Source organism: Barbus barbus (genome assembly GCF_936440315.1).
Source record: "Barbus barbus genome assembly, chromosome: 11".
Lineage (NCBI taxonomy): Eukaryota > Metazoa > Chordata > Actinopteri > Cypriniformes > Cyprinidae > Barbus > Barbus barbus.
The window spans coordinates 6,349,975-6,375,391 of NC_136739.1; positions in this window are offsets into that span (position 1 = coordinate 6,349,975).

The window sequence follows — 25,417 nt, forward strand, 5'->3', positions numbered from 1 at the left end:
ACCTGAGCCACTCCCCATACATACGGGTATAAAAGGGCGACAGGTGCATCCACTCATCAGATTTTTGCTTCGGAGCCAAGTGGATGAAGACTGTTCTGCTCTCCACAAAGCCTCATCATTGTTTTGTTCCCGGTTGGCGTCACGGTGCAGACAGCCCTTTCACCAGCGATTCCCCTTTCACCAGTGATTCCCTTGGGCACTTCAACTGAAAGAGCAAATCTAAAAGGGCAAATCACGGATGATCGCATCTTTTTCAAGATGCCGTTTCGTCCGTGTCCTCTTGGTTGCGGTCGTTTCCTGTCTGCGGATGACGGACACGATCGTTGTCTTCAGTGTCTGGGTCTCCAGCATGCTGAAGCTGCGTTCGTGGATGACTCATGCGCCTGTTGTGGGCGTATGAGCATGACATCACTGCGATCTCGCCTTTCCTTTCTGAAAGGATTGGCACCCTCTGCCGCCACCCGCCCCGGTCTCTCTGACTCGAGCAGACTGCCGGCTGGCGCTCTGGGAGATCTGAGGCTTACAGTAAGAGCCTCTCCACCGGGTACGTCCCCACGGACCTCCTACTCCTCACGCAGCAAATGTCCCGTCCGGCTCCCGGGTGATTTCACTGGTTCGTCCCACGGGACGCCCAGTATTTCATTCGGTGCGCCTCCCGTGGATAGGATGTCGATCGCAGCATCGGGGGACGGGTTTACGTTCTCTGAGGATGAAGGTGCAGTGGGGCTGCCCCCCTCGGGTGTGGTCGCCACCGCTGCACAGGACCCAGAGTTGACGGCCATGCTTGCCCGGGCAGCCGTGAGCATCGGGCTGGAGGTTAACAGACCGCCCAGTCCCGAACCCTCACGGCTGGATGATTAGTTTCTCAGAGCGGGGCGCGGCTCACAACCGCGTTCTACTCCAGTGCCTTTCTTCCCGGAGGTGTATGAGGAGCTGACGAAGTCATGGATGGCCCCTTTCACGGCCAGATGCCGCTCGTCTGTCTCCTCCGTCCTCACTACCCTCGATGGCGGGGCTGCCAGGGGGTACGCGGGCATTCCCCAGGTGGAGAGAGCGGTCGCGGTGCATTTGTGCCCACGAAACACCGCCACTTGGAGGAATCGTCCGCGTCTCCCGTCCAAAGCCTGTAAGCTGATGGCTGCTCTTGCGGCCAAGGCTTATAGTGCTGCGGGCCAGGCAGCCTCTGCCCTGCATGCCATGGCTATCCTGCAGGTTCACTAAGCCAAGGCACTCAAACAAATGCACGAGGGTAGTTCCGACCCGGGGTTGATGCAGAAGCTGCGCAGGGCGACTGACTTCACTCTACGAGCGACGAAAGTCATGGCGCGGTCCCTCGGGAAGGCGATGTCTACCATGGTGGTACAAGAGCGCCATCTCTGGCTCAACCTGGCGGAGATGAAGGATGTCGACAAAGCACGCTTTCTCGACGCTCCCATCTCCGCGGTTGGGCTGTTCAGCGACACTGTCGAGGGATTTGCCAAGCAGTTCTCGGCAGTGAAGAGACAGACAGAGGCAATCCTGATCCATGTCTGCTCGTCGCCGTGGGCGCCCCCCTGCATCCTCCAGAGCTGCTCCGCCCCGAGCCGAAACAACACCTGGGCCGGCGTATTGAGCCTCTCGCAGGAGGGCGGCACCCCCGGGCAACCCGGAGATGTTGGAGTTTGCTCTTTCTCTTTCAGTTGGCCGGTGTCACGCTTTCTTGTTGCGCCTTTTTTCCTCCTCCAGTTCAGTTCCCCGGACGGCGAAGCCTGGTGGAGTCCTCCAGCACCCCCGGCAGTCAGACTGGGCAGAGCAGTCTGACGCCAGGCCCAGTATTGGTGCTAGCTCGCCCGGGTCTCTGGTCAGCCCCTGTACTCGGCTAGGTGTCCGTATGGCCTGATTCCCTTCGGGTAATCTCACACGTGTATTCGTCCACGGTACGGTTTCCCTCACGGTAAACCCGTGTCTTCCCTTTGACAGAGCTCTGTCAGGCACTGCTGGCAGCCCTCCTCCCTACTCCTAGGTAGGATCTGCCCCAGGGTCCAGTCGTATGTAGTACTGCCCCAGGCCTGGGCTAGTCCATATCAATGTCTCCACATGTTACCTCCCTTCGGGCAGGATGTGGCCTCAGTAGCGCCCTTCTCCAGAAGGCTCGCTTCCCCATCGTTACTACCAAGCTGTAACAACAGATAGGAAAGACTTGAAGCGGTCTTTCAGAGAAGGTCGAAATCCCTTCTGATTTCTTGGGGAAAGGAAAAGCGGCTTGGCTATCTCCAGCAGCATACTCAGTGGTCCCTGCGGACACCAAGGTTAGCGAATTTGCGCTGGGGCGATGGGAAGGTTGCGACCTTCGCATGGCATTTGTCTGTCACGCACCAGCTTGTCAACATCTGCATGCACAAGGTCGTGACGGGGTTCAGGTTGTGGCGCTTTCCAACTCGTAGTGACCGACAGATAGGGAACGTCTCGGTTACGTACGTTATGTCCCCATGCCACAATCTTGAACCATCGCTGGTTGCCGAGGACTCGTTCTTGGCTCCTCAACAGGTAAAACCTGATGAGTGGATGCTCCTGTCGCCCTTTTATACCGGTATGTACGGGGAGTGGCTCAGGTATGCAAAATCCACTAGCCAATTTTCATTGGAGTTTTGTCTTAAGTCAGATATGTTTGGGGCTTCCAAGTAAATCCCCTATGTCGTCACGACATAACGTCTCCGTTCCCTCCATCGGGGAACAAGGGTTACGTACGTAACCGAGACGTTCTGTTTCATGTTCTTACTTTCATGTCTTTTATTTTGTAATTGTTTCATGCTGTTAGTGATATTCTTCCCTGCCCTCTTGTATTCCTGCTATTGATTCTCTTGTTCATTGTGACATGTTCTGATTGGTTTGTTCTTGTCACATGACCTTTTTTTTTCTGGCTATAAGTAGCCCGTTTGATTCCATTGTCTCCTGACGTGTATTGATGTTGTAACCCTGCTGTTGGTGAGTCTGTTTATGCCAAGTCAAGTCTGTTCAGTTCAAGTCTGTTCATGCCATGCCATGCCAAGTCAAGTCTGTTCCAAGTTTGTTTCAAGTCAAGTCTTCGTCTGTCTGGATTATGTTTGTATTTTGGATCACTCTGTTCAATAAACTGCACTTGGGTTCTTAAACTCGCCTCCAGTGGACTGCCCATTACAACATTCTATTTTTCCTCACAATTCCTAGTTTATATCTTACAATTGTGGGTTTATAACTCGCAATTCTGACTTTAGATCTGTGAGATAAAAAAGTCACAGTTACCATTTTTATTTTTTATTCTGTTGAGGAAACAAAAACATCAAACAAACAAACAAAAAACAAACAAAAAAAAAAAGAATCGCTAGAGGTAAACTCAGAATTCTGAAAAAAAAGTCAGAATTGCGAGATATAAACTCCCAGTTGTGAGGAAAAAAGAAGAGTTTATATCTTGTAATTCTGACTTCAAAACTGCACGATAAAAAGTCACAATTATCTTTTTTTATTCTGTGATGGAAACAGGCTTTTATTGACTGGAAAGAGTACAGAACAAATTATAGTTTGAGGAGATCTTCTCATGCAAGGTAAGTGAAAAAATATATATTTTGTTTGATTACTGTCCTGGATTACATCTGATAAATCTGGATTCCCATCCTGCTAACAACATAATAGCTAGCACATGTCAGAGTTAATTAACTGAGCACCATACCAACATATCTGCATGTAATAATACATCATACGGTCCAAATGCTGTGACCGTGCACCTCAATCCTTTTGAAAAATGCATTGCATCATTAAAAGAATCATTACTAATCTTGTACAATGTATGAAACCGCAACCACTTCCCAATTAGCCATCGACATCCTAATACCTTAACAAGCAAAAACACGCAAGCCAAATGTCAGTTATATTGAACTGGTTAGAATGTAAATTGCAGCTGGGGTTGGGGGTTAGAGCTGCTAAGCTAGGTCGTTAGCCTCCGTCGTTAGTGGGTCGGTCTACATGTTTTCCTTTGGCAGTGAACTGCAGGAGTTCAACTGCCGCCAAATTACTCACCAATGTTGGGAAAACATTGAACATATAATTAGTTCAGTCTCTCAGTCAATGCGATTAACCGTGGTCGAAGAGACTTGCAAATGACTAGGCGACCAATATTGCAATTAGTCCAATGTGTGCAGTGAATGGATGATGTCTTTAAGGCAATCTTAGGCGACACCGGTGCACTCAATTGGCTCCAGGCAGACAAACAGCTTTCTCTATTAAATCTGCTGTCAAGCTCACTTAACGGGTGTTAGAAATGGGATATTCTTAAGTTAATTCAAATGGCGTGAACAGGGGATGGAGGGACAGAGTGAAGAGGAGTCTAAACAGACAGAAAGGCAACACAAGTTTGAAATGTACAGGCAAACCTAAAGGGAAAAATTCACCAAAAATTTAAATTCTGTCATTAATTTCTCACCCTCATGTCGTTCCAAACCTGTAAGGCCTTCGTTCATCTTCAGAACAAAATATTTTTGATGAAATCTGAGAGCTTTCTTGCCCTGTATAGACAGCAACACAACTGACACCTTCAAGGCCCAGAAAGGTTGTAAGGATATCATTAAATTATGAAGCTACAAGCATACTTTTTGTGCAAAAAAGAAAACAAAAATAACGACTTTATTTAACAATTTCTTCCTGCCCCATTAATCGGCAACACTAAAGTGACCCCCAATACTGCCTCCGGACCGTGATTTTCCCTTTTGTAATGTAGCTTGTCCCCTGCCCCTCCGGAGGTCTATGCATGCCACCGTTTATCCTTATATTTATATTATTTATATTTGTCTTTATGTGTGAAACTTAATCACTGAAAATCGTCATGTTCTTTGAACACAGTGAAAATAAATCTGAACTTAATCATGTTTCAATGCATCAAGAGACACATTAAAGCCAATAGCATTTCATATAAGAACTGACTTAACACTTCTCCGGGCAACAACTTTTTAATGTATAGTATGTGAGATTTGACCATTAAAATGGATGAAATCAATTTTGGGTCTGTTCCTCACACAAATCAGTTGTTTGGCCACTGAAAATTTAAATAATTGTAATTTTTGAATAAATTATTTTGACTGAAAGTACATCCATCTGGCCTGTAATATTCTTGTTTAATATAGTTTTATATTGAGAAAATGGTTAGGTTTAAGGGTTGTAGTTGGATTATTGTGACTTTCTAAACTGAAAATCATATGCCAATATGCTACAATCACAAAGTTATATTCCAAAACATTATTTCATGAATTCCTATGTCCTACTCATCTGTGTTAACGGCAAATGTTTCTCATTAAAAGCAATGGAGTTCTTAGTTTGTCGATATAGCAATAATATGGCTACATTTACAGCCAGATTTACTAAAAAGTGCAAATTAGCGCGAGAGTGCAAACTCATAAATGCACTAATGGGAATGTAAAGTTCTGCTGATGATCTACTGACAATGTGCAAATTAAAGCACACAGAAGCAGCCAGATCATTTCCATAATGACAAACACAATCTACCAGGAGACATGACAAGTGCAATATGGGTTAAAATATGCTTTATTTGTGTTAAATTATGGGAAAAATGCCAGTAAAGGGACTACAGCAAACCTAAGTAAATCACATTGCATGATTTTTTTAAATACTCTCCTCCCATAAATGTTGTACCTAAAAGGGAACCTCCTACAAATGCATAAGGTCAGCCACAAAATGAACTGTTCACGCCTTTTCATTTCTTTAGTAAATAGTCTTTAATTAATCCTGACTTTTTTTTTTTTTTTACGCCAAAAGAGAGTTTGGGCTTGCACAAGCTGTGTAAATCTGGCCCTTAGTGTCTTAATTGTGACGTGCAAGGAGCTTGACCATGTTTCAGTTTGTAATGCCTTGGGAGGAGAACAAGTTGAAAGATGTTAGTAAGTAGCAATCAAATAAAAGTTGTTCCATGTGTTTATGGAATAGAACAGTAATTTCTTATGTTTTACATGGTGATAATTATGCCGTCTTACAGCTGTAAACAAGAAACATGGATCCTAACAATTTAGCTTGTTTGGTGTTGCGTATATTTTGACTACTAGCGACCAGTGACAAATCCTCTGGCAATTTTAAGTAAACCACAATCAACATTGGCAGCATGTTAATACTAATCATCGTTCACACAGGATACATTCTGTGCTAAATTTTCTAAGTTTGCTTGTAAGCATACACTAAAAGCATGGCTTTGGTTTGACAGGACTTAATAAAGAATGCAAAAACCAGCTAGCTGCAGTGTATTGGTGGCTGTTACATTATTCTGAATCTGCATGCAGATTAAATTCACATGTCCTCATATCCATATAAGATGTTTACAGAATTAATATTCTGAATAGTCAATGTAGATGTCCATATGTGCATATGATACTAGTTCCAGGTTTTCTTATTTTGGGTTTATTATCATTCATGTAACTTGACTGAAGATAATTGACTTCAGCGTTTCGGCAAAGGACACGCTGCCCCTGACACTGCAGAAACTTCACCCTGCTCTCAGGGGAACCGTGTTTGCTCACTCTATCCCTATAGGAGCAAATGGACATTTGTTTCTCATTAGAGTTGAAATGTGCATTTAGAACTAGCATGCCATCATTTCAATACAATTTCAATGAATCAAGTTCAGACGCGCATAATGCACGGAACCGCATGATAGCTCCAAGCAGACTTGACTATTGTTTATGGAGTCTGTGACTTGTGCTACATGCTCTTGTGAACTTTAATGCAATCCATAAGGACTTTAAGGTTATCCTGCTGAACTCATTTCGACTTAGGAGTGCAGAAATATGCATGGATTTGAAATTCTGGCATGTTGATGTCTCAAAGTAGATTCTCTATGTCATTTGCAGTTTCCTCTGTACTTATCCTTGTTAGAGGAGATGGTCCTAAAAGCTTATGAGATTAGCGACTGACAAATACTGTATATGATGCAATCTGCAAAAACGTAGGATTTCGGAAACACTTTACAATAAGGCTCCATTTGCTAATATTAGTTAACAATTAAAAATATCCACATTAAATATGAGACCTTATGTAAAATGTTACTGGAAATTCAATTGATTAAACAATAGTTAAATAACTTGTTATGCTTAATTTAAGGTAACGCTTTATTTTGCAGTGTCATTGTTACACGTTACATGTACTTACTGTAAATTATGCATTAAAAAACTATCTGAAAATTATTTCAATGATATTGTTCCTATGTGCCATTAGAGCTAATGTGGATTTCCATTTTCTAATAAAATTAGATTTTTTTTAATTAAATTAATATTACTAAATTAATATTCATTTGACAGCCCTCGTAAAATCATGACTGTACGTCCTTGGCTTGTTTTTAGTAAAGCTGATAGCTAATCTAGAATTGTCAGATTGTTGGACATAAAGAGAAGGTAGTGATCAAAATTAAACTGATAAAGAGGCATAGGATTTTTAATGTTAAAAACAAAGAAAATAGTTGAAATTTAAGAGTGAAGATGAGAAGAGACAAGCATTAAATATATGTCAGCTGGGGTCAGGGCACTTGTCACAAAAAATTACTAGCACTACTGTGTTTAACCCTACTGTCATATTCATTCCAGTTTCAAACTGATCATTTAATTCAGGGGCTAGAGTTCAACAGTCCATGATAAACTCTTTTCATGACCTTGATAGATGTGATTTGATAATGACTGGCAGGAGAAACATAAATGAAAACTTCCATCACCACTATAGCGAAGCTAATGCTAAAATGTGTTAGCTTTAGCAAAGGGAACAGAGAAAATACGATGATCTTCATGGTCAAGAGCACTGCATTTGTAATCTAGAAGAATCATAGAGGTTGTCCTCTTTTCTGGCTCTACTATCACTGAGTCCTCATCGTAACATTCCCAATTCCTTCTCTATGGGAGCAGAACATTAAGTAATTGACAACCAATAGCTGTGTGTTGAAGGCAAGCCGAGGTTGAGATGTCTGTCATAAGCATAATAAGTTATATTACGCTATATTGTGCATATTAATGTACCAGTGTCCCGTGTAAAGGGCATATTTGTTCTTTATTTTGTTTGGTCATTAAAAAGTGTTAATCAATAAATATAGTATTATAAAAAATGTTTTGTGCTTATGTCATTTTAATAGTTTCATTAGTATTTTTGTTGTTGTTCTAATTTTGTTTGCTTAATTAGTTTCTTAATTTTTTCCCTAATTTTCTTTGTTCATATTCCCCCCCAATATATATATATATATATATATATATATATATGAAGAGTTCAGATGCAAAAGCCTCTAAATGCCATTTGAAATTTTCTTTGAAATGGAAAATGAGCAGTTTTACAGTAATTTCACATTAATGGCAATCAGGGCTTGAAAACTAAAAAAAAAGTCAATCGGTTCACTCCGAGCAGAATCGATATTTTAACGTTTCCGTTCCTGCGTTCCTCTGTATTATTACCGTTCCGAAACCGGTTTGAGTAGAAAAAATAACGGTTAATAAAGTACAGTGTTTTCTTTACACAAAGAAATTTCTTTATTTAAAAAAAATAGAGAAAGAGATGGTATCTTAGCCGAACAGCATCTTTTCTAGATTTTTTAATTTCTAAATGTAGGCTACTAAACAAAAGAAAAAAAAAATCTATTAATGCTTTGGGGATAAAATGATTCGTGAAATGCACTATAGTCTCGTTCTGAATCAAATGATTCAAATGATCAAATGATTAAATTGTGATCTCGTCGTATTAAAACTTTTCTTGACGTGACAGCCTAAAAAGACGGATTTATGATGTGCGCTGTTAACAGAATACACTAACATTAGGTTAGGCTATAACCTTACCCTGCAGAGAAAAAAGTTTTCAAAAGCACCCCCCCGTCTGCTTTTTTTACAAATCGCACCCTGTATATATTAGTATATTAATATATAGTAGAACTTACTTGCTTCAGTTGCTGAAATCTGGAACTGATGTGGCCGTATAACTGTCAGTGAACTCTGAACTCAGTGATCACAATGGTTCTTGAATTAATTTATTTATATTTTTTAAATTCCTTTTGTGTTTCACAGAAAAAAAGAAAACGGCATACAGGTTTGGACGCTGGACTGCTTGGCTGCTCATAATAATTCGTACACATTTTACATAACTATAAAACGTACATTTACTTATGTTTTTACAGGCACTAAAACGTACAACACTGACGTATTTGCAGCATTTAAACGTACAAAACTACGCATTGACAAAACCTAAAAATGAATCCTTATGAATAGTGAAATCAAAATTAATTTTAATATTATTGTATATCAATGACCTTATGTTATCAGTTGCATTATTAAATAACATAACATTTCGTTCTGTTCTGTGATTTCTGCTGCCTGCTCGTTTCCAAGAATAGGCCTACCTAATGTTAAAAAAGACTTCACTTTAAACCCTTAAAATAAATAGCATTTCTGCAATCGTTTAACCTCTACTTGTCATGTAATGTTTACTTTGTTTGCCATGGGTCACAAAAAGCATTTTGTCCGACACCTGTGACTGACAACTATAAAATACACCAAAAACGCAACATTACGAAATGAAACAGTTTTATTTGTGCGCTGTAATCCAAATATTCCGAATTCATATGAATGTGAGGAACAGACCCAATCCGAACCTTTATTCAGCGATCTTCATCTCCATCCCGAGCAGCAAGTCCAGTGACCGCATCAAAAGCCAGCGCTGACTGATGTGCTCATTACAAATTCAAATGTTGCAGCTTCAAACAACAAGTTTTACAGCAGGATAATCTCACTCTCATTGGCTCTCGCCTGCATTCTTCACAGATTGCGACATGCCGTGTTTCTGGTGAGGTGTGTTTGAGTGATGCGCGCGCGCCTTCACGAGTTCCCGGAGTGGATCAGGAAAATAATCTGGATAATATTTTCAGCGATAAACAATTTAAATTCTTCTCTGAACCTCACACAATATTCTGCGAGAGAGGACTGCCGCTGCATCATCATTTGGATTACTTTTGGTACTGCTTTTGACATTTTTGCAATAAATAAATTATTGTAATTGCATTTATCTGTCTGTCATTTTTTTTCTTACACTGTACAGAAATAGTTATGTTTAGGTTTAGAGGTAGGAGTGGGATTAGCTACTATAAAAAAATGTTTTAATGCTATATTGTTACTAAAATGGTTATTTTCGTGCATATTTTGGTCAATTGCGTTTTATATCCCTTTATACTCGCTATATAATGGGTAGGTTTAGGTTTGGGGGTAGGTTAGAGGGTCTAAAAATCTAAATCGCTCATTGATAAAATTATAAAAATGCATATTTGCTATAAAATGGGTAGGTTTAGGATTGGGGTAGGTTAATTGGTCTAAAAATCTAAATTGCTTGTTGATAAAATGATAAAAATTTATTGATATTAATTTCTTAATGATATAAAAGATGCATAAATATTTTACATTTCTTAGCTAAAAATACGTAGCGATTTGTAGATTTTAAATGTTGAAATATGTCTAAATTGTACGTTTTAGCATCAATAAAATTTGTGCTTGTAAAAGTTACGGATTAATTCCTACGTAAAAACAATGAGACCAGGCTGGACATGACGATGAGTAAATTATGGGTGAACGATTCCCATCATATAGTTATTCACTTTTCTATTTAATGCAGATTTCAAACCCAGTTCACATTCATTGTGGCTGAGCTGTGGTTGGGTTAACAAAAGAGTATTAAATTGACATCATGTGTACACTGTGAACATTCAAAAAATAATGTTAGCATTTTTCCTGCTGTAATCGAGCATATATTAAGCCATGTATTAAAATCAATCCCTGACCACTGTGAAGCTATACATCTAACAGTCATTTTCCTAAATTAGGTCTGCCATTTTGGAATGTACTGAGAGGATTTCTTCTGCACCAATGCACACACAAGATCAGTCGTGTCAGCCACCACACACTCGTACCCGTCTCATCTTCTCCTCCTTTCTGTTTCTAGCCCATCATTCCCTGCATCTGTTGTCCTCTCACCTCTTATTCACACACTTTCGTCTCCATCACTCTGCATATTTTTCACTTTACTTACTAATTTACTCTCCTGTCTGCCGTGTCTCTCCTCACCTCACCTCGCCTTCCCCTCCATCGCCTGCCATTTGTCTGTTTATCTCTTTTTCTCTAACATCTCACCAACACCAACACTTTCTATTAATTAAGTCCTGAGGAGAGGGGATCTCTTCCTGTCAGACACTTTGTACATCTGTTTGCCCTACCAAAACAATCTATGCTTTCACTGCTGAAAATAACCGAAGTAAAAATATACAAAGGAGCCAAAATAAAGTGCAGCTTCCCCAAAAGCAAAAAAATATTCTTGCAGGGGAAAGCCTTTATAAAAACACCAACAATGCAACATTATGGTGACTACAACTTAGAATATAGCAGAATATCTAAACGAGTGAATAATTCAGGCACAGCAAGTACTGGTAAAATAAGACCTGAAGTGTAGCTCTATAAGTTTATTAACAGCACCAGTGAACCCTTCGCAGTACAGTCAAGAAGTGCATCAAAAGTCAAAGTTATATGTTGGTGAGTCTATTCTAATGTATGAAGCTAATATAGACATACAAAGGTCTTATAAATATAATTTTTGTATGACTGTTTAACTTACTGTGTAACTGTTATAACCATTTTCAACCAAATTATTAGGGAGCCTCCAAGGGACACAGTGATGGGGGTGGGGGTTGAGGAGAAAAAATACAATTCAAAGCATTTGCACAAAAATATTGCATTCTCTTGCAAAAAGCAAAAAGTAAAACGTTAAAATTTTCTGAATGTAAAACTGGGAGAATGCAATACTTTTGTAAGAGAAGAGCATTGCATTTTCCCTCCTATTTCATATTTTTTGCCATCAACATGTTTCCATTTATACATATATATAATTTATTTACTTATTTCTTTCATTATCACAATCTCCAGACCATTACACCAACTAGACATATTTGACTTTAAGCCCAACAAAACCACACAATTGGTTTTGTCTGGTAACTGAACAACTAGTCTGCATAGTTGTCTAATACCCAAAAACCAAGTCCTATCTGGTACCCAAAACAGTCTTCTATCAGCCAAGACGTTGACTGAGTAAAGCCAGTAAAGAGCAGAAGCATGAAACAAAGTAAAGTAAAATTAGCAGTTTATTCAATAATTTAAATGTTACTACTCAGAGTTCGTCTGACCAGCACAAATCCAATAACACACCCTCTCTGCATTTGTTCATTGAACAAATATTCATTATAAAACGTGTATTCGGTCATTTTACAGTATGGCTGAATGATTTAATAGATCTAGTCATAAAAATGGCATCTTGTCATTGACTCTATTTAGTTGGACTGCTGCCAGAATGTATCATGCAAATCTCATTGTCTAAACCTAAAACAGGACAAACGGACTGATCTATTGCAGATTTCTCTTGCTGAACGTGAAAAGCAAACAGTAAATGATGAACATTTGGGGTGATCATGAACAGGCACCTGCACAGGACCGGCCAATGCAGACAATCTCCATCTCCAGACTTCCTCTGACCCCTGAGGAGGGAAATAAATGCCCATATCACAGGGCCTGACCCCAGTCCCGGTCACACTCAGATAGGAGCTCCCCAGAGGAAAAGCCTCCATGCTCCTGAGGAAACAAACATGCTGCCTATCACAACAGTGGGGCCAGATGATGGCCCCGGGTCCCCTGATCTCATTTAGCCTAGTAAAAACCCATGCTGCTGGTGTGACTCTATCCAATATTAGGCTAATAACCTCAAGATGACCTTGCAGTAGGATGCCCCTTAAGGTTCATGCACAAATCTTCCCTGTGTGCATCCAGCTGGTCTTGATCTTGCTGACCCACACTCACCTCAGTGAAAACCACTGGCTCATTTACATTCTTCAGTATAAAGAGAGGGGGACGAGGAGCACGGCACAAAGGCTCTGTTCCAAAACCATCTACATAAAATCTACTGCATATACCAACACAATATCATGGCAGTTTGAAACCATTTTATCTTTTGGCAAATTGGTCACTAATTCATATGGATTTGCATCTCATTTGTACTTTTTGAGTTATCTGCTGATGGCTCAACTGACAGTTCTGGTTAGTGGTGGATCTTGATGTTTTCTTCTAAAAATAATTTTCATACAATTCAAAATGTATACTAAATTGCCGCATTATCAAATAGTTACATTTTGCTGGGTTTTCTTGGGTTTTCTGGGTTGCATATACTGCACATTAGCATTTACTTAAAGTAGCATGCTAACTGTCATAGAACTTAATAGGTCACTGATTTGAAACACTCTACATAGGAAGCAAAATCCACAGGAGACCCATCTTACCATTGAGTTCAAAAGTGTTTGGCTTAGAATGTTGCTAAGCTAACAATGTCATACTCTAATAAGCATAAAAATACATTATTCCTTAACATTGATATTTATTAAAAGTATAGTGAACATTTCTCATTCTTAACATTATCATGCTCGTCTGTCACTCTACACTCTTCTCAATGAATTATGAGATTCACAAAGTTGTGGTGTTAGAAGCCAAAATTAGCTACGGAATCTTAAGGATTGTTCTCATAGGATGTGTTCTTGTCATCAGTCTGCTACAGTTTAAATTATCAGTGTATATAAACATGTCCTCAACCGACATCTCATGAGAAAACATAATTATTTCATGAGGTGGCTATTTTTCTATGAATTCACACAATGTGGTTTATAAGGACACATATGATTTTTAGAAAAAAAATATCATTATTAAAGGGATAGTTCGCCCAAAAATGAAAATTAATGAAATTTATTCACCCTCAAGCCATCCTAGGTGCATATCTTTCTTATTTCAGACAAATATGATCGGAGTTACATTGAAAAATATCCTGCCTCTTCCAAGCTTTATAATAGCAGTGAATGTGTGTTAATATTTAACAGTCCAAGAGAAGTCCAATCATAGAAGTCCATCCATCATAAAAAGTACTCCACACAGCTCTGGGGGGTTCATAAAGGCCTCCTGAAGCAAATAAATGTGTTTTTATAAGAAAAATATCCATATTTTAAACTTTATAAACCGTAATCTCTAGCTTCCGTTAACTGTCGTATGTGAATTCATGAGAGAATGGCGTTCCAGCAGATGAGGTAGGATGTAGACGTACCGACGCACCAATTCACTTCATAAGGCCTTTCTTAAGCCACCGAACCCGTGCGGACCACTTTTATATGACGGATGGACTTCTATTAGAAGTGACATTCTAATTCTAGGATGGACTTCTATTAGAAGTGTCCAAGTGACATTCAGGGGAAGTCGTGGCTTAACGGATAGAGAGTCGGACTCGTAATCCAAAGGTTGCGAGTTTGAGTCTCAGGTCCGGCAGGAATTGTAGGTGGGGGGAGTGAATGTCCAGTGCTCTCTCCACCCTCAATACCACGACTGAGGTGCCCTTGAGCAAGGCACTGAACCTCCAACTGCTCCCCGGGCGCCTCAGCATAAATGGCCGCCCACTGCTCCGGGTGTGTGTTCACGGTGTGTGTGTGTTCACTGCTGTGTGTGTGCAATTTGGATGGGTTAAATGCAGAGCACAAATTCCGAGTATGGGTCACCATACTTGGCCGTATGTCACGTCACTTTCACTATTATTTGACTTCTTTTGGACTATTGAATATTAACACCCATTAACTGCCATTATAAAACTTGGATGAGCCAAGACATTTTTTTATATACCTCCGATTGTATTTATCTGAAAGAAGAAAGTCATATACACCTAGGATGGCTGGAGGGTGAGTAAATCATGGGGCAATTTTCATTTTTAGGTGAACTACCCCTTTAAGATCCACCTCTAAACCTCAAACGCCAATAGGGCATAAACAGAACATATGAAAACGAGATGAGACTATACGAATTCTTACAAATTAATTTACTAAAACGTTCAATATTTATGAATTGCCTTGAGAGTTTGTTGACTACATCTCACTGTTTTTTAATCATCTCCCATCATGAGCAACACTTTTGGCAACTTTGTAACATTAAAGAAGTTTGACTTCCAAAAAATGCATCTGTGTTTTGTTCCATTCATTTCCATTTTGAGCTCCAAAGTGAGTGTACGAACGACCCCTTAGCATAATTATTCTGCTTACCTTTTGGAACAACTATTGCATCAAGAGCACACCTATGATGCCTTAAAATGCAACCTACATAGCATTTTGGAACAGTGCCAAAGTAATCATACTGTTAATTAATGTCTTATTAATCCAGACCTACTATTCTTCTCTCTGGGTGAAGGGAAACATACGATAGGTTATGCTCAATGAGTTTAATGGCGTAGAAATTTTAAAGACAATGATAGGTTTAAAGAGTAAGCTTTACAACTGCTGGTCATTTTTACATACACTTTGTAATATATAAACATTTATTATTATTATAATTTTTTTTTCCATCCATTAGCTATTTACATCACTGGATCTGAAAGTGGCCAACAAATTATGTAAAACTTGCTAAAACAAGCCGGCGCAATTATATATTTGTAATCTCCAAACTACACGTTTGTATGTTAAATTGCTATTGTTGCTCATTACACCTCCACAGGCCACCAGTGACCCTCCTGAACTAACAACAGGTCTCCTTGGGCTTTATCCCTGTGTCTGTGATCAAGGTTGTGGGCAGGACAATATCTCAGAAAAACAAGGATAAAAACATAGAGAAGAAGGTCCTTCAGTCCAAAACCATAGACTTTTTTCTTGAAAATGTAAAGTCTGCTTTCAAAATATGCATCATGGTATTGAGCATACATGTAGGTTGTGCATGAAATACCACCTAAATAATATCCTTGAGAACCCTTCTGCCAAGTTAATGAATAATTAATTCATAGATAAAAAGTGTCCAGCTGTGCACATGTATGTAGGTGACATTGGCTCTCACTTTGTCCAGTTGTTTAAGCGCTCTGACATTGGGTTGGCTCTGCTGATGAGTAGAGGCTGTGTGGCCGATCTGTTGTTGTTTTTGAGGCCGATGCAGATTGGGAGGGCCGGCTGTCAAGGGAGACGACCTGGCCACACCAAGGGAGCACCTGCTCTGTTGCCGGGGAAACAGCAGGTGCGGGCTGGAAGGCGGGGGTTGAGCTGGGAGGGCGGTTGGAGATCAGAGTCTCCAGAGAGCCTCTCGGAATGTGGAGGTGAGGGACGTGAGAAAACTACAAACTTCCTGACGGCATCAGTGGCAAGTGGGCCTCCACATCAGGGCCAGCGGACAGTCACTTCTCAAGCACTGCAGCGCTAATAACAAACCACTAATGATGAGGCTCTGGCTTAGAAAGTGTGAAAATGTAATTCCAAACATCAAAAACTTCAAATTTCCCACATATTAATTACAATATCCAATCAACATGGTTTCATTTGGGGAAAATTAAACATTTATTTGTTATTTACATTTATTTACTTAGCAGACACTTTTATCCAAAGATAACAACCAATTACAAATGAATACTGAAATATTAAGTTGAAGCATGTGTACAACAAAACAGTAAAAAAGCATTTGGTAACACTTTAATATAGGGACCAATTCTCACTATTAACTTGTTGCTTATTACCATGACTATTATTAACATATTGGCTGTTTAATAGAACTTATAGAGCACATATTCTGCATGACTATATTCTACATCCATAATCCCAAACATAACATCTTCCTCACTATCTATAAATAAGCAGCAAATTAGGTATTTATTGAGGAAAAGGTCGTAGTTAATGGTTTGTTAATAGCGAGAATTGGAGAAGTGTGGCCAAGCATTTATTTTATATATTTACATATTTATTTTTTTCATTATGTATTTTTAATATTTTATGTAAAAAGTACTTTTAAATATTTTGTTGAAAAATCAAGTAGCTAAAAATAAGTTAGAAAACTATTCTCTTTTCTCTATTTTAGTGTTTTTGAAAGAAGTCTCTTATGCAGCACTTATGCATTTTTGATCAAAGGTACAGTAAAAGCACAATACTGTGAAATAAATATAATTTCATTGTTTATGTTTATACATAAAATGTAATTTATTTCTGTGATGGCTGAATTTTCAGCATCATTACTCCAGTCTTCAGTGGCACATGATCTTTCAGAAATCATTCTAATATGCTGATTTGATACTCATGAAATATTTATTATCAGTGTTGAACACAGATTTGCTAAAATAATGTGATAAAAAAAAAGTCAGGATTCCTTGATGAATATTAATCTCAAAAGAAAAGCATTTATTTGAAATACAAATCTTTTGTAGTATTATTTATAAATGTATTTACTGTCCCTTTTGACCAATTTAAAGCATCCTTGCTAAATAAAAGCATTAAAAAGTCACAGTGACTTGGGGTTAATGTTTTGTTGCAAATGCAATGTTAAACAGCATCATTCTGGAGTTAATTCATAAAAATGATAATCAAATTTAGTTTACATTTCAGCCATTTGAGTGATTTAAAATCCATTTAAAACACATAAATTATGGTGGTAAATATTAGCCAACTAGATACTGAATTGCAGAGCATTTTCACATTTGATGGAAAATGTAAACGGTTCTGGGCAAACTCCCAGATGAATAAAGAGGGGGAAGAGGGGATGAAAAGGAAACATACAAGGGTGATATGTGAAGCTGTTAAAACAATTTTTTTAGAGCGACTGTAAAACAGAACCATTTTACCACAGGATAACAGATTATATTTCCCTCTGTATGGACTTTTACTCCGTGTGTGAAAATGTTTCAGTGCGGCTGACATTTCTCAGACTGTTCTGCTCTGAATCATTGTGTAGACCTTCTTAGCTGCATTTGGACGATTCTCAGTGTGGTTAAATATACCTGACACATGCATAAAAGAATCACCTCCGAGTAAAGCAGGGAGAAAAATGAATCTATTGCACAGCTATATTTAGCACTGATAACACACAGAATAATGGAATCGGGGAGAAGATTCATTACGAAACACATTATGATTTAATCAAACTGCACAAAATTATATTCATTACTCTCTGACAAAAGGCTAATTTATTCCTACTGTCTTGTTAGCTGGCAGGCACACCGCGTAAGTGCTTCCGCAAGAGAGGTGATCTGACTGAACACCAACTTCCTCTGCGGAGCCGTGAAGGTGAAATTCATCGCTGCATATGATAATGACTTCTGACCAAGGCTGTTCATCTTTGACACTATGCAAAAGGCTCTTTCTTTTTACCTCTGTCAAGTATATTGACTATTTTTTACAGCATTCTGATTTGTGAGGTTCGAGTGTATTTTGAATAAGCATTGTGTATTTCGTTGTTCTCATTTATAAATGCAGAATTTCTGCCTTCTCAAGTTCTCAGGCTTCATTTGAAGTGTGGTTTTCGTTTGAGAAAAAGCACAAAGGTGGGTACTAAAACTGACAAAGGAAACATTCAGAGAAGGGGCTTAATGTGCTACCTTCAGTCCATGTTAGTGGTGTTTACACTAAAGCAGCTGGGTCTCTCTTCAGTCTAGTGCGGCTCGGGTTCCGACTCGCTCCTGCCCGTTTGCCACAGGTTGTCCAGGAGAGGGCACTGACTGGCACAGTGAGGATCCTGCTCTCATTCCAGTTCTTCTTACTGGCAGCCTCACACACACCTCAGTGTGAGCAGTTTGAAAGAAAATGTAAGTAAAACTCCACACTGGTGAAACAATATATTTTGCAGTGAGTAATCTTCCAAAAGTCTTTTTTCCAGAAGTCTAATTACTTTTGAGTGTGTCTGAGAAAAGATCCACAGTAAATTTCCTGGTGTTAAATCAACACTGTATATATATATATAGATAGACAGATATAGATATAGATATTAGTGCTGTCAAACGATTATTTGCTGTCAACGCGATTAATCACATCCAAAATAAAAGCTTTGTTTACATAATATATGATTATGTACTGTGTATATTTATTATGTGTATGTATATGTGTATATATATATATATATATATATATATATATATATATATATATATATATATATATATATATATATATATATATATATGTATATATATATATATATATATATAATTTATATATATATATATATATTGAATCTTAGATTCAATCTTTTTGTCAACTTGAGTGAACTTTTTTTTTTTTGTGGACCAGGAACAGCAAATTAGATATTTCAATAGGTAAATTAGGTAAAGGATTTCAGCACAGCACAACGGTTAAGTACAGGAAATATTAATAAACATGTACTTACAGTGTTATGATTACGGTTAGTTGTAATTATGCATAATTAACTGTTGTAATTTGTAACAGGGACATTGTAAAGTACCCAGCTGTCTTCCTTATAGTGACCACATCTGTCAAGCTCTATAAATATATTTTGCTCCATAAATATATTTTATCTTAATATATTTTTCATATTTAAACTTGCAAACTTACAGTTTGTATTTGGTGTCATACAATGGCTTCAGAAAAGATGGAATCTAGTTGTGCATGTCAAATAAACTACTTGTCCTTTCAGGTTGACAGCCGTGGTCACTATGTACTGTTGCTGTTGATCCATTAAATTTTGTATAAAAATGTTTCCTTTTGTGTTCAAATGAAAGAAAAACAACAGGATATGGGCCTAAAAAGACAGAAAGCTGAATAAATAATGGCAAAGTTTTCATTTCAGAGCAAACTATTCCTGTAAACTATGAATAAAACTAACTTGGCTCTGAGCAAAGCTAATGTTTTCCCATTATCCTGGAATTCGCTGGAAGACAGTGTAAATATTCCCATACATGTTCACTAATAAACTTCTGCAACATCCATTAATTCACAACTTGAGCTTTAGCCAAAGCAAATTTAGTTTTGCTTTAATATCACACGCAGGGAACATACGGGAAAGAGTTAAAGCAGGTCTGCGTCGAGGACAATGATAAAAGTGATCGTGTCTAACTAGGTTTTAGTTTTGGGCCCTGCAGTGTGTGCCCAGAACTATTTCCTCTACTTCCTGAGGTACCAGTACATGGATGGTTATGTCAGGAACCGGACCATTAGGTCGCCAAACTGTGGTAAGCTTCTGTGGGAGTGTTTTTAAGAAAACGGGGGAGGGAATCTTCTAAACTCGAGGTTAACGAGACCCTCGGTGCGATTACCAGACACCCGGGAGCTGCCGCGCACTGCCTCATTCTGATGCACTCTACGGAAAGTAAATAAGATTTAAATAATAATAAATTAGATCATTTAGGAGCATGCCTTCTCCCGTCAACATGAGAGGCTTGGGGCTAAATAGGAAAACAGTCGTACCTTCTCTTTTATGTTAATGTGGTCTCTGCCTGCTCGACAGGCCTGGAGAATGGGAAACACATGTCCAGTCCTGAACAGATGGCATAAATTTCTCTTTCATTCGTTGGACATCGGCTCCCTGAGAAACTGCAGCCAGAGCTGGTCCTTACAATAACAGTTCGAGGGGCTTGTCTGCCCTCAGACACCTAGTGGTAAGGAGCCCAACTCACCTTGGGCCTCTGAACGTACTGCAGTCAAAGCGGAGGGGCTCCATGGGTAATCATTCACATGCTCCTCTGTGGGCATCTCTCCAGACACAATGGGCTCAAATCTGAAGAAAACAACATCAATTTACTTGAAAAGCAACATATTAAGGCTTGTTTTTAAAAAAAAAAATATATCATCAATTACAATCGTAATCTTACTCCAGTGAAACATGTATTAAGCATAAATGAAAAAAAAGATAGAAAAAGTTGTTTTAAATTTAAAAGTCAAATTTAGTGAGTATCTTGAATTATAAGTTTAATTTTAATAAACCTACACTGTAAAAAGTGATAAATTGACTTAACTTTAAAAAATTTGAGGAAACCCCTTGCCTTAAAATTATTAAGTAAATAATAATAATAAAAAAAAAAAGTTAAGTGAACTTGACAATTCACTTAACGTATTTTTTTTAATTATTATTTACTTAATAATTCTAAGGCAACGGGTTTCCCCATCACTGCAAAAAGTGATAAGTTGACTTAACTTAAAAAAATTGAGGAAACCCGTTGCCTTAAAATTATCAAGTAAATAATAATAATAAAAAAAAATAAGTTAAGTGAACCTGACAATTCACTTAACTTATTTTTTTTTTTATTATTATTTACTTGATCATTTTAAGGCAAGGGGTTTCCTCAGTTTTTTTAAAGTTAAGTCAACTTATCACTTTTTGGAGTGATTAAGTTGTCAACTTATCACTTTTTACAGTGTAACATTTAATTAACACATGCAATGTCTTATGATTTTTCAGAGGTTTGAATCTTAAGTTTATTTTGTTTTGTATAAAATAATTGACTTGAAATCAAATAACAAAATACTGTTCTAAAATTTGTTTTACAGTGCACTTAATTTTCAAGGAAAAATATCCTAACCACATGAAACAATGATAATCTAAGACTAAATATTAAAAACATATAATATGTAAGGGTAGCTATCTAAAACGTGGAGCTGAGCAATTTAGCATAATATTTAAAAAACAACATCATTCATGAGAAATTATTATAAGGCACTGTAAAAGTGTAAACACTCTCAAAGGGTCTACCAAAAATATGATAAAGAATCGAATAAAGAAATTAACTGTTCTTCATTCAATGGTTATTCATATTTATAATTCCATTGTAAAGAATGCCTCAGTGGGGAAATCTGTTTCTACTCAGGTGGCTGACCAGAAATAGGCTTCAGCAAGAAAAAAAAAATTGAGGTAACATTTTATTTTATTTTATTTTATTTTATTTTGTATCAGTGCTAATATTGCAAGTGTGCAGAGTTATATCATGTACAGCTGTCTATAAAAGGTTTGACCGGAGAAGGCATGCTCCTAAATGATTTAATTTATTATTATTTAAATCTTATTTACTTTCCGTAGAGTGCACCAGAATGAGTGTAATATAAATAAGAGCAGGGATAAAATAAAGCTAATTTGACAAGAGTTTTACTTTTGTATTAAATCATGAGAACGTTTTAGTGCAGTGTGCATCCAAACTCATAAATACTCAAGAGAAAGAGCCTGCATGTGAACGCTCTAAATAAAAGTGCTTTCACCTAGTGAAGTAATGTGTTTAAATCAGACCCACAAGACTGTCCTATTTGTCTATTGGAATGCTTTATGAGCAGGATTTTGGAAGTGATTGTGTTAGACACTTCGATTTGTGAGGTACTTGTTACTAACAATCATTTCCAGATGTGTTATTTTAATTAAATATATAGATTAGTTTAATTGTTTCATATACTGCCTGAGCTGCCTGTTATTTATCTTGCCCACCCAGCACAGTTCAATTCACTCACTGTAATTAAAAGATTCCCTGGAAAATATCCAGACTTAAATGGTTGGGTTTGCAGGAGAATGGCAGCTGTATGGCACTCTCTTAATTCCCACAATACTTGGGTAATCCATTTTAAGACAATAATTCTTAATTAAAACACTCTTAATGTCTGTTATATTTTGTTTTGTTTAGGTCAAAGTTAATTTATTTTAATTCACTGACATTCAAACGGAATTCTGAAATGCATTGTTCTTGAATGCTGATGCATTGCTGGGCAGTATCTACAAAGACCAAATAACCTTAGATTACATGTCACTATAGTTCATATCGTCCAGTGGAAACTTCACATTAATTAAGTCTATTAACTTGAAACACTGAAATATAGCCTAACTAAGTACATTACTACACAAATAATACATGGTTTGATAAATTGTAAATAATGGCTAAAATGTGTTTACTGTACAGTCAGTTAATCATTAATTATTAGCTTATTTATTGCATGAATTCGGATCCTTCAACTTTTTAATAAATTGTAAATAAATTGTGAATGGCTAACATGCCCTCAATGTTAAGTTCATTATGTAATATGTAAATCATTAATTACTAGTGTGTTTATACTTAACTAATGCATCATTCTGGACCCTTAAAATAAAGTGTTACCGATGTTTTTTTTTTTTTTTTTATAGTGAAAATTTGTACCCTTAATGTTTTATTGTCTAACAACTATTCTAAAACCAATAAGTTACTTGAGGCTGTCATACTGTTCATTGTAAATATAGTCATAGCTAAAGAGGTTGAACTAACATTGCTAACACTGACACTATCCACATCTTATTCTACCATACTGTTTAAAATGGAAATAAAAGACGTTTCACCACAATTTTTGATGCATATACAACCTTTTCCCACCAAGGTGGTCTATATAGGTAAAACTGACTATTAACATTCCCAATCACCTCAAGAGTAATTGATGGGTTGGTGTAGAACCCACCGATTTGATTTGAAAACCATTTGAAAAGGCATTTTCACTCATGGGCACTCATGGTGTATATATATGTAGGACACTCATGGTGTATATATATGTACAGCCATTTCAGTCTCTGTGCCGCAATCTTACCGATTTCTCCCGTTCCCCTTTGTGATCACGATTTCTAGAACTCAAACGCGAGTTTTACCAAGGGGGACACGTCTCCAGAACACGTGACCAAAACACAAATGCCCACCCTGTTTGTGTGGGCTGGCGCCAACTCTGCACTGATTGCAGCACTTCAAAAACACAGTCCCAAAGCCTTCACTAGTGTGTGGGGGGAGGCATAAAATGCATAAACATCAAACGAGAAGGTTGTTGTGGTTACGATATCAACCAGTGGTGGCTAAAAGAATCACATCAACCAGTCCAACTTTGGTTTTCCTCTTACTGGATTGCATAAGTCAGTTCTGAATGACAGCTGCTATGCAGTCAGTGAGTGTTGTTTACTTAACGCCTGACAGACCTTGAACACGGCCTGATCTTTCCTCCAGAAGCTGAAATCATATGTAATTGTGAGAACTGCAGTGGGATACACTATTTAGCTTCTACATATGTAACCCATTTCCACCTCAACAAACCCATGATATGGGAAATGCATAACTTATTCTTGGCTCATACTTCCTTTCTAAGTAAAATCATAACAGAATAGCCGAACATGCTAATTGGGTAGTATTTCACCCACAATACCACCCAGAGCTATTAGATGTTTTCGTTCACAGAAGCAAATCAAGTAAGATGTTTCTCCTGACTGAGTACTTTTCAGAGACTGAAATGAGAATGATGAAAAGTTTGGCCAAAGGCTGAACAGGACAGGGCTTTTGAGAGGTTTAAGGCTCGATTGTATGTCTCATATTCATTTCCTTTCTCTCTTCAAGCCCATGTGTCACACCGGGTTTTTTCGGAGAGCCTTGTTAGCAGCAATTAACAGCAGTGGGTTCTATTGTACACCCAAGTAATTCCCCTTACTAAATACCACTGCGGCTTCCTTGAGCTTTTTATTCCAGCCCATGCCTTCCAAAAGCTCCCTTAAGTTGGTGAATTTTCCCATGATAGTGCTGTGGGTTGTGGCAGGATGGGGCTGGGGCAATACACAGCGTGTCAACGTGGGGCTGAACCACAGGGTCAGGACCAACCAAAGGCTTTCACAAACAGGGGCCTGAACTCTATTACAAATGCAAATTCAAGCTCTAAGTAAGGATTGTTTCAAGGGTACAATGGAGCTAGAGGACTTACCAAGCCCTTCTCCAAAGGTCCCTCCTCTCTCTCGCTCTTGCTCTCTCTTTCTCGCACCTTAGGATTCCCTCCTTCGCCAACTCATAGGTCACTTTTTGTGTGTCTACCAAAATTCTGCAGCCTGTTTAAATTTCCCCCATTGTTCCGGCACTTTCACTGATTTCATTCCCTGCCAGCATCCGACAATAGCCTTATATGAACAACTTTGTTACTGCCTTTGTCTGTATATCAGAGTAATGTTTCACCATTTTGGTCCTGGTTGAAAGAATTAAACCCTTACGACACACATTGCCAAATGAATTGTGGGTTTTACATCTCATTTCGCTCATTTAACAAAAACAAAAAAAAAACTACTTGTGATACGGAATGCGTTGTGTTACAAAAGCTGCTATGAAAAATAGGAGCCAATTTAGATGCACAGTAACAGCTTAATATAGTACAACGGATACAGCCATTTCATCGTCAAAAAGGGAAGCATTTAGTCCTATGCTCACAGCTTTAATTAGAGGTGGTTCCCTTAGTTATTTAGCATGCACACAAAAGCCCTGCTAGCTGACCTACAAAATAGTGGTCAAGGCATGCTATTATTTGTCTAATGAAAGAAGTGAATGTCCTCTAAATGGGTGGGTGAAGAGTTCAACAGGCTTGGTAGTCAACGGCTAAGATAGTTGTGTTTGGACATGTCTCTATTGAGCTGCATGGTACGCCTCAGTGCCTATGAACTGGACAGATGCCTATAGATCTCTAGTCTAAACAGGTCACCACCAATGCACCTCAACAAGAGCCTGTTAATTCAATCTCTAGTGCGTTCAAAGGCATAAAAGCAAAGCTTTACAATAGGTCACCCTCAAGCAATTTTAGAGGAGCTACAAGTGAAGTTCGAGAACCTAATGCAGTGATATTAAA